Below are 11,668 nucleotides of genomic sequence, written 5' to 3'. Positions count from 1 at the left end.
ATAACTTAATTACCTATATCATGATACCAAAACCTATTCGGTAAAATTAATGTTAAGTTGAAATTAATTTAATACTGCGATTAATAAACGGAGCTGCCCCCCCTGTCAAGCCAACTAATTAACTTTCAAAATTTACATAAATTCTCCAAGCGGAAACGAACATATTGAAACGTAATTTTAAAGGGGGAGGAGGTTAAAGTTTATTTGTGAATCTCGATATTTGTTGACACACACACACACACACACACACAACAGGAAAAAATAATATATATATATATCATTATTTATATTGGCTTTTTATCGCCTGTGTATCGAGATTCGATACTAAATCAATAGTAGTTTTATGTGTAAGGTGAAGCGGTTTTAATAAATTTTTAATTAATTTCACACGGGAAGTGATTGTAATTTATGTAGTCGTAACGATTTTGAATGAAATTGACGTAAAATTTGATTGTTACGTAGCTATGATTTTCCAATGAAATTGATTTAAAATGTGACGTCGACCGCGTGAGAAATTAATGAATTTTAGGTGTGACGTAATAATTAGAATTATGAATGAAATTCAATTCTGAAATGGTGTAAATGTAAATTTCGAAATGAAATAAATGTTTTTTTTTTTTCTTTCTAAATGCAATTAAATAGATTAAAAATTAATAGTATTTATTATGAACTTAATGCGGGTCTATCGTAGTTTTCTTCTTCTTCTTATTATTATTATTATTATTATTAGAAATATTTTAGTTAAAATAAATATTAGACTGGAAGTTAATGAAGTAAAAAGTAATTTATTCGAAGCAAAATATATATATATTTTGTAACATTATAAGGAATTAATCAAATGAAATGCGCATATTTTTCGAGAAAGTAAACGGGTTAAATTTAAAGGAAAATTTATTAAAAGAGCAGTTTTAAACACTTCACGAATGACGTAACACCTCTTATTATTCAGTTTCATTACGTAGAAGGATAAACAAAGACATCTGTAGCGTACAGAACGAAGAAGAAGGGGGGAAGGAAGAAAGGAAAAAAAAAAAGAAAAGAATTACTAGAAGAGGCAGAGCAATCAAGATGGCAGAGGGAAAAGTTACAAATACGCACACATGTTAAACCTATTAAATTAAGCGGTCTGTCCATAACAATTTACCAGACATATTTCCACATTTTTCATATTTTAAACTTTAACCATATATTGGGTCTTTTAAAAAATATAAAAAAAAATACGTCGCGGGCATCAAAACAACATCGATTTAACAATATTGCTTATCATATATCAAGTTTTAAGCGCAGATAACATCTTTCGGAGTCGGAAAAAATCCTGCGAATTTCTGCTTCATTTACTAAACTTTTCCGGATGGTGGACACTTAATAGAGCGCTTTAAGAAGCGAGAAAGTGCCGAAAATAAGTATAGAGAAAAGAGGGGGGAGGAAGCGGTTGACAGGCAAAAATCATTGGCAAAAAAAAAAAAAATAATAAATAAAGAGACCAATATTATTACTAACCAGTTATTGCCTCTCGGAAAGTGGGGCCGAGAAGAAGAAGAGGAGGAGGTACATTTACTTAAATCGTATAAAAATGGCAACGATTTATAAACATCAGCCATTTCAATTTCTTGTTTAACAAAACGACGTCATCAAAGGTGTTCGACGGATTCAATATTAAAGTCAAAAATACGCTACATTTGTTACTTAAGTGGCGCATTACCACAGCATAATACGACATAACCCATAGCGATTTTAATCTTAAAAAACTGATTCGTAACTCGAAGCAATTCGAGCGAAACTCGGAAAGAATAACAAAAAACAAAATAAATAAAAGGAATCTTCAATATTGAACATGACAAGCCAACTTAAACTATAAAAATCTGATTCTTTAAACTAACCACTGGAGAATATTTGCAAAGAAATTGGAATATTCCTTATGGAATTTTCTGTCATTATTACATCATAAAACATTCGTAAGACATCATTTAAAGTTAAAATGAATAAGTTTATGGAATATTCTGACAAATGATTTGAATAATCAATGCGTTACGCTTCTTCTTCTTCTTTTTTTTTCTTTTAATGAAATTCGTTACGAGTACAAACGTTACGTTTGTTTAGCACTGATTTTTAAAATGTGACGTTGCTTTCTCGCGAGATATTTTAATAAATTTCGGGTGTGACGTAATAATTCGAGACGTAAATCGAATTGTGGCAATGGAAATTTCATTCTGTAATGGAGTTATTTTCGCGTGTATCAATGGAATTTCGTTCAATGATTTGAATAAAAATAAAAGCAATTAAATGTTTTTCTCCCGTAGAGAGGAATTAAAAACAGAATTATCTTAAAATTATCCACCATTGTTGCTAAGATTTGAATTAATTTGACTTAAATTAATTATAATCTTGGTATAGTCATAACTGTTTTGAATAAAATTGACGTAAAATTTAATTTGTTACGTAGGAATGATTTTTAATGAAATTGTCTTAAATTGTGACATCATCCGCGTGAGAAATTACAGAACTTTACGTGTGACGTAAAAATCCGATGTGTCGATGAAACTGTATTTCGTGAATGTTATAGTAATGTAAATTACGATTTAAACTCGCTATTTTTAAACTTAATGAAATTCGGTTAATAAATTAGTGTATTTTTATAATCATAAAACGAAATCCCGTTGAAAAGTGGAAAAAAAATAAAATAATTTAAACTTTTCTAGATTGAAATATGCTTACAAAAGAAAAAGATTAAAAAATGGAATATTATCTTCAAAATGTTAAAACGACGAGTTTTTTGGCATTATTTTATGGTAAAGAATGGTTATTAAGCACCTAGACTAATTGAAAGTGGATAGAGAGGAGGAGGAGTTATCTGTATCCAACTGTTTCATCCCTAGAAAGTTTCAACGTGGAGTAATGTCTCGAGGGACGTATAGAAGGCTGTTATCGTCGGCAAAACAAAACAAAAAAGAGAGAGACAAACTTAGTACCGACAATTGAACCGGTCAGAACAACCTCTAAGGATATTTAGTAAACTTTTCCCACTCTACGTTTCTCGGTTAATGACAGTCATAATTTTCTGATTCGGTATACCATTTTCTGACGTCTCAGCCAGGTATGACGATCGCAGCAATTCCCATCCCAGTCGTTGGACCTTCGGAGGTTCCATCTACTTCTAATGTACGTGACTGGTATAGTTGAGTGAAGACTACATCCTCTTCAGCCAACCCCATCACGAATGGAAAAGTGTGGCCCACTCTCGGCTATCTATCGTGTCATTAGACTGTCCCGAGTCTTGTCCATCTTACGTGATGTTCTACTTACATATCTGACAAGCAACGCTACCAATTACAAGATTAGTTTGTAAGACGCTACCGTTCGCCCGGCTATACTTCTTAACGTAATTTGGAGACCAGTATCCGAGTGAATAATTCAGTCGCTGCCTTCCTCCATTTCTTTGTATCACCGGTGCGTGAGGGACGAACTAGTTCAACCATGACTGACTTATTTGTAGCTTTGCTTAACGCATGTCGACGTACCTACTTAACTCTCGTGTTTAGACCCTACCCAACAGTAATAAGTAGTGCTAATAACGCAGTTATATCGGTTTTTCATTAACGGTTTGTATAGCTTGTAAACACTCGCTAACTGCCGACATTATTGCTTTTATTGCTTTATACGTTTTATTGCGTTTCTGCGATTAGGACCTACAATTTCGCTCTTTTGAGTGATGTACTTTTAATACGATCTTTTATGCTCTTCGCCATCTTCATCCTCCTCCTCCTCCTCCTCCTCCCGACCAGGGATGCTCTTTTTTTTATTCGCTCGCTCCCAGAAGTAAAGTGTCCACTAGATAAAGAATATATTCAAAAACACATTAATACGCGAGTTCGGACGGTTTTTACACAATTCATAAACTCTACTTCAGAAAAAAAAAGCGCTATCGCAACGTATAAGATAGGCTATATCTCAATGGACGAATGAACTTCGAAATTAAATTTTTGTCGGTTCCAAAGATTTTGTTACGCTTTTACCAATATTTTTAAGTATATTAAATGTATTTTATTTTATTTTTATTAAATACAGCAACCGTTGTAATATTTTATTACATCTATTATTTAGAAATTCAAATATTGAATTATTCAGAAATGAAAAAGAAAAATTAGGTTAGTTGGCATCATCAACGATGCCAACTTGATTCATGTGTTTACTGCATTTTCTTATTTATTATATTTATTAATGTTTATCTTTGTTACGATGTTTCTATTAAATTAATTTCTAAGACTTTACGTGTATAATTTCTTTAGCTAATATGATTTATAAAGATAATTATCAAAAAATTTAACATTAAAAATGCTTTTTTCCCCCTTTTATAATGCAGAAAAAAGATTTTTAGACACGATATAGAAGCAAATATAACGATATTATAAACTGTTGACTCACGTCACTCGCTTCACGTTCCTGTCACGAAGTGCTTTTCGGATTTACTCGATAAACTATGGAATAATTTAATTAATTTAATAATTTAACCTTAATTGCCTTGTATTATTTTATACGTAATTATATTTCCATAAACATTTTAATGCCTGAAATAAGAAATTACATTATATTACTTCATTTTTCCACTTTAATTAATCGTGACGAGTAATTTTAAAATGAAATTGTCAATGTCAACTGAGTTAAATCGTCAAAAATTATTATTATTTTATCTTCCAGATAAAAAAAAAATCTTGGAATATTTTATTCTTACTTTTTAGAATTAAAAAAAGTATTAAATTTAACACAATTTCGGACATAAATAGCCATTTATAGCCGTGCCAACTTGCTTTAGTCGTCTTCTCTCTTTAGGCCTATACTAAACATTAAAAAACTATATTTAGTATAATTTTTAATGGATTAATACAATGTAATTAAATGGTATTTTAACTTAAAATTTGTAAAAATTAAAAGGTAGACTAGCACTTTTTCGCTTCAAAAACATAAACGTTCCTTTATCTTTTAATCTCTGTTTCGAGTAAACAATTTCCTCGTTTCTGTAGTATTTTAACGGAAGGGCATTGAATCTCTGTATATTTTATCCGATATTTATGTCGATAGATCTATCAAATAGGTTTGTATCAGATTGAAACTGTCTGTGAGAATCCCCTACCCTAAGAAATAAGATCGAGTGGTTACAACATACAAATCGTGTAGTTGGGGTTATTGTTTATATAAAATACAAGTTAAAAACGATAGATTTTTTTTGGGGAGGGAATTTTTAAAGTTAGAAAACAACAAAGAGAAACTTCATCAGGATAACGAGGTGCAGTACAGTACAGTACACGTGTACGTCGGAAGCAATTTTCTTAATTGTCAGACAAAGCTAAGTTCAGACATCAAACTCCTATTGTAAACAATCAAGACATAGTTTGTCGGACGTAGTTGGAATCTTTACTTTAGTTAGACCTCTAATAGTACTCGAGGGTGCGTATAACTCGGTGGCTAACATTTCCCACAGGATGTTTAATACTCTCGAGACTAATATCGACTAGGTCCACTCCGTTTCGGGTCCAAGCCCCCTAAGGTTTCATTTCTGGCATCCCAGTCCGGCTAGAAAGATGACCACACGCTTCGACAAATTCTGGACCGTCCAACGTCTTAAATCTGTCTGAAGTACACGATTTTGCACTCTGTTTCGTACCACAGGTTGCTACTTTCTATCAAAACCTACGGGATTTCTCAACTACGAAGACGTTTAAGAATACTTTCCTCCTGAGATTCCACCCATACGACTGCGAAATTCCTCTAAAAGATTACCTTAACCAATTTATAAAGGCTCGTATATATATATTTTAATAACGTAAAAAAAATCCCTCAGCGAATTTTAAACTCTTCGACACTTTAACTGAGAGTTATATCTTTATATTAGAAGCTCTTAAACACACACTTAAACACACACACACACACACCTTTAACCATTTTAATTTGCTCTCTTTTTTCTTCATTTTTGGTGACTTTTTTTAGTTCTCGAACGTATAAAAGAATGTTAAACGAGTGGAAATAATTTAAAAAATGAAAATTTATGCTAATATTATTAAAAGAGAGGAAGAAAAATAGATAATAATTTTGGGGTGAGTCGTCAGATGGCAGCACGCTTAGTAGTGTTACAATTGGTAACAAAATACCACAAGAAAAAGAATATTCTTTTAGAGTCTGGCAGTGTATTGATTTTTCATTTAGTGTTCGATATTTGTTGTGTTTAGTCGAAGCAGACTGCTTCTCCAACTATTTTACAGCACAAGTGCTTCTTAAAAAAACGAAAACCATCTTTTGTAGCACATTGTTACACAGACACTAACAGAAAAAATGCTTCAGATACCTCCCCTAATCAGTTTCTATATATTTATTTTAATTTAAAGTCAATAAATTTTTACAACTTAAAATTGCACTTTTATCAATTTTTTCTTTTATTTTCTTCTCTCTTTTTTCTTATATATATATATATAAACTATTTGTATTAATCTCATTTATAAACGAGATAAATTCTTGAAGCTTTGTTTTTATAATATAAAGAATTTTTATTTGTTGCATTGTTTAAATATGGCCCTAATGCTTCGTTTTCTTTTCTAAACAATACCGTGAAAAGATGTCCCTTCCACATTTTTTATGAATTCTACACGGTATAATGGTATATAGTGTCGGTCAAGTTGGCCCTTTCTAATAATAATTCTCCTTATTATGCGCCCTTGTAATTGGTGTATAATGCCTACGCTTGGTTACAATGAATTGTATACATTGCAACAAACATGGTGAATTTCTCTCGCCCGATGCTTCCTGTATTAATATATCGTAGACCATTGCACGTAGTAGCCAAGAGGAACATTTACGAGGTGCTTTATGCTTATTAATTTTCACGATTTTTGGGTAATTTAGCGACGATTCCGAGTCGAAAGAGCTTTATTATCCCCCTAGGACAATTCAGTAAGCCTTAAACTCTTCGGCACACCCCGCGGATGCTTCCCATAAAATTTGTTTAGAATTTGTCACCAACATCTATACAAACACCATACCTTACCATCCATCGGTGTTATGGCCCATAATGCTATATTATCGCAGGTATGGGAGCATTCTATCGATGCAGGTGGCGAATTTCATCGTTAGAGAAGACAGTTAGAGAAATAGAATATTATCGTGTTTTGTGGCGACAGATTGAGTCTGAATGTATAAATCCACCAACTAGTGTGGACATTAGAAGTATTTTCGTCTCTTGTCGAATTTCTAATGCTCGGTTCGCTGGACTAACGCCATCTGCCACACGGTCGTCATGACAACGATCTGGGGAACATCACTTCTCCGAAAGGGATGCGGGATGCGTCAAATACCTCCTTCTTTTATTTTCTCTTATAGCATTTATCAGTTGTAAAAATTGTATAATAATTAGATATTATTAAATAGTTGTCGAGTCAGCTGGACGCTTTTTATTTCTTTTATTTCGTGTCATTTTTCTATAAAATTCGCATATTTTATTGATTGTTATTCTTCTTTACTTTTATTCAATTTATCAGCATAAAGATTTGTGAGAAGACATAAGAGAAATTTTTACTAAAGCTAATTATTTATATTCTCCGTCGTTTTATTCGTCACTCAACTGACAAATAAGCATTTTATCTCGTCTTTTTTCCACAAAATGTTACTCGTTTTATTAAAAAAAAAATTGCACTCTCTTCCCACTAAAATCTCTATTTTGTAAATTGAAAACTCTCTTCCCCCTCTTCTGTTTTTTGCACATTATTTTTAATCTATTTATACGATACTCTTAAGAAGGATCCATTTTATTTTGATACTTTATTGCTTGATATTCAAGTAATTTGCATTATTATATATTAATATAAAAGGTCACCAATACCTCCGATTTTCTCTTAATTAAACTCCGCAATTCTTACACTTTTCTAAGTAAACAAACCCCTTTTTCGAGTGAAAATTCTAATTATTTTATTCACAAAGATTATCTTTTAACTAAACTCTGAAAGAAAATAAATATATATATCGAATTTTCTTCTCTAAATTCATGTTTTTAAATTAAATTCCGGGCCTCTCCGCTATATAGTTAGGCCTGGGTGGATAAAAATTTTCATTTATTTTTACGTAGAAGAAATCCGAATAATTTACATATTTTTCCAATTATTTAATGATTATTTCTCTTGTAATTCGGACGAGAGTGTGTGTACAGTATACAGTACTTTTATTCTCTTTTATTCAGATATTGACTTCCGTATCGCATAACTGAATATTTACAATTTAAAAAGTCGATTTTATTTTTGTAGAAAAAGGGAGAGATTCAGCATATTCTCCATTCATATTCAGAATATAACTCAATGTTTCGTGTTTCTTTATTGCATCAGAACAATTGACGATTCGCTCGAATTGAATACTTGAATCGAATTTTTGCAGGGAACAAATTCGCTTCTTTCTACCTCTTCTATTCATTTCTTAATTTTTCAAATTATATCCTTGGTTGCTTTCACGTTCGACTTCTCTTCCATACAAAGATTAAGCATTTATTATTATTTTAAATTCTCTAATCATTGTTACCAGTTCTTCTTCCCTCCATAATACACGATATTTTATGGAGACGTAAATTTCAATGGTATATATTTCTTATTAACTTGTTTCTTCTCATCTTTGTACACATTTATACGCGTAAAATATGTCTGTGTGCTTAAATATTACTTCGTTTCCTGTCTGTTTACGTGTTTATATAGTGTTTTTTCCGTCTTTACAAGTTATCTTCTATGTTTCTCTACGTTAAAAATCTAGTGTTTTATTGGTTATTTTCGAAATATTTCTGTCAGTTTCGACCGAAATTTGTATTTTAATTATACATTTTTTAAGTGGTTATAAGTTATAATAGCGAAAGGAACTAATTCATTAGGAACTAAGAAGAGTTCCTAATGAACTAACCAGTTAACTTTCTATTATTACTTTCTGTCGGATAATCGAATTTATGCATAAAATTACAATCCAAAATTTATAAAATAGTTTCTTCGGAAACAATATTTTGTATTTAGACTACATTTAAAATAAATTATAACGTAATAAAAATGAACTAGTTCCTTTTTACGACTCTTACACGATAAGTTAATGTATCGTTTGAATGAACTAACATACCGTCATTATTATTGTTATTGTCTGTTTATCTCTTTATATATTTGTTATTTATGTGTCTGTCTGTCTGTATGTAGATATATTTTTATATGTTTTCGTGCATGTTTTATGCTTCGTTCGTCCTTACCTACGGTTAAAAAAAATGATAACTTTGTATCATTAAAAAAAACAAAGGCCTAATACACAAAAATGGTTTAAGTATAAGAAAAACTCATCGAATTTATACGTCATACTTTATTAATTTTCAAAACGTGCAATTTAATATAAGTAAATTACAAAAGTTTCGCGTAAATCGCGTCGCGTCGCGGCGCGTAGGCTCATCGTGTCGCTTCGATCGCATCCGCATTTTTTCGCTCTAAATTCGTTAATTATGAAGAAATTCGTAAATTAATTGCAAGATTTTCCCTAAAACCTTCAAATTTTAACTATATAAAAACAATTTTATTTCATACCAACGCCTGCATCGATATGCTATAAAATTAATTACAATAATGCAAACAATACATTACTTACAATACTACGTAATATTTTAAATTTAATTTAATAATTTCGGTAACATTTAATGAAACATAAATCAGTTATAATGTTGTAAAAGTTAATGTAGAAAAAAAAAAAAACATATTCGGCATAAACATTGAGCGAAACATTAACAAATTTTAATCACCTAAAAAGTCAATTAAAAGTAGGTAAACACTCACTCTTAACACATTCTACACATCTATATCTGTTGAAATTATAACACGGCACACGAAAGATAACAGGAGGAAATATATATATATATATATACATACATATTTTTTTTTAATTCCATTTTTTTTGAGGGGGCGAAAGAGAATTTATATATAATTTTCGACTTCTAAAAATCATTAAGGTGTGTCGTGCGAAACATTATTTATTTCCAAGCAGAAAACTGATCAGTTTTGTCCGTTTTAATTAAAGTGCTAATTAACTTTACAAGAACAGTAATTAATCTAATCGTTCGTTAAAAACAAGCGCTAAGTCTTTTCTTCTACAACGAAAAGTCGCATATCAAGCATATCTGACAACTAATGCTTTGCACTTTTTATATATATATTTAAACGTCATCTAAACTAACCCACCTTTAACTAAATTCTATAATATTAAGGATTTTTACATATTAATTAAAACAATTTTTTTTAATTTTCTACATTAAACTGTGATTTGATAATAATGTTTTTAAACGTAATACATCGAAAATAATTCGATTAAGTCTGGGTAATTTAATACTCTCTCTCTCTCTCGCCTTTTAAAAGTTTAAATTTAATTTTTTTTTTTTCGCCTTTTAAAATGTTATTTAAGGTTATAATTACGTGTATTTTCATGACTTAAAATGCTGAAATAATCTACTCGACGTAGGACCAATCGGTATTGTTAAAATACGGTAAATAAATTGGTAAATCGTATTAAATATAGCCTATATATAAAGGCGATGCGGTAATTGGTTTAAGCTTAAGAAATTTAATACTACTCCTTCCATTTAAAACTTGTAAAATTTAATTTATAATGTTTTTTTCCCGAATTGTAAAACATTGTTTAGAATATCTTAAGAGTGTTTAGAGAAAAATAAAATATAAAACTCTTAGAAGTTATTCGTAATTTCTAAAGTTATTGACGTAAGAAGAATCGCACTGGACGTCACGTAGCCAGAATACATTTAAATAGTATAAAAATTTCAATTTTTAATCATGTAAATTTGTGGAGAAAAATTTTAAAACTGTAATACAGAGAAAATAATTTGATTAAATGTCGAAAAAAGTTATATAAATATATTAAGGTTACGCTTATGCATATCTTAAGCAGAAGAGATATAAAACCTTAGGAGAATTTAAAGGAAAAAAGAAATCCTAATCTTCGAAACTTATGGATATAACCAGAACCACATTTTGGCAAGATAGAAAAAGACTTGGGCGAGTTTCTATATGTTCAAACATAGTTAAATAGTTACACATCATAGAAATCAGCCGCAGGATACGAGAACATAAGCAAGGTATTCGCACTATCGCAAGTTTTTGGAAGATATTATCGCTTGTAGATCGCCTATGACGTTGTATGGCATTGCTCGAGGGTAGCACCATTCCCTAAGACCAGTAGTTTTCCCGACAGTGTTATCACCTTACAAAAGTCAGAACGGCTCTTAATGTCACTCCATTTAGTATGGGTGTACTTGAAGAGAAAGTTTTTACACACAAAACTGACACTATTACGCGAGATCGCTCACGTGTGTCTAGAAATATTCAACCAATTTTCTTTACATCGGGTAATGAAGCAGAACCAAAACTGCAGATGCGAATCATACGCTTCGGGCTGAGCATTTTTAGATAAGAGAAAGTTAAGTGAGCATCCCCGGGCTTCTAACTTTGGCATATTGCTACACATTTAAAAACTATTTTCTTTCAATTTTTTTATTTTTTTTCCTCTACTCTTTCTATTATTGTTATCAGTTATTGAACGAGTTTGAAACCGATCGTATTAATTAAGCGTGGAGTTTAATTGTCAATTTGTCAGATTGTAAAATGTCTAGTTG

The sequence above is a fragment of the Centruroides vittatus genome, unplaced genomic scaffold (assembly GCF_030686945.1).
Source record: "Centruroides vittatus isolate TY-2023 unplaced genomic scaffold, ASM3068694v2 contig_7, whole genome shotgun sequence".
NCBI classification, from domain to species: Eukaryota; Metazoa; Arthropoda; class Arachnida; order Scorpiones; family Buthidae; genus Centruroides; species Centruroides vittatus.
This window is presented reverse-complemented; position numbering follows the sequence as displayed.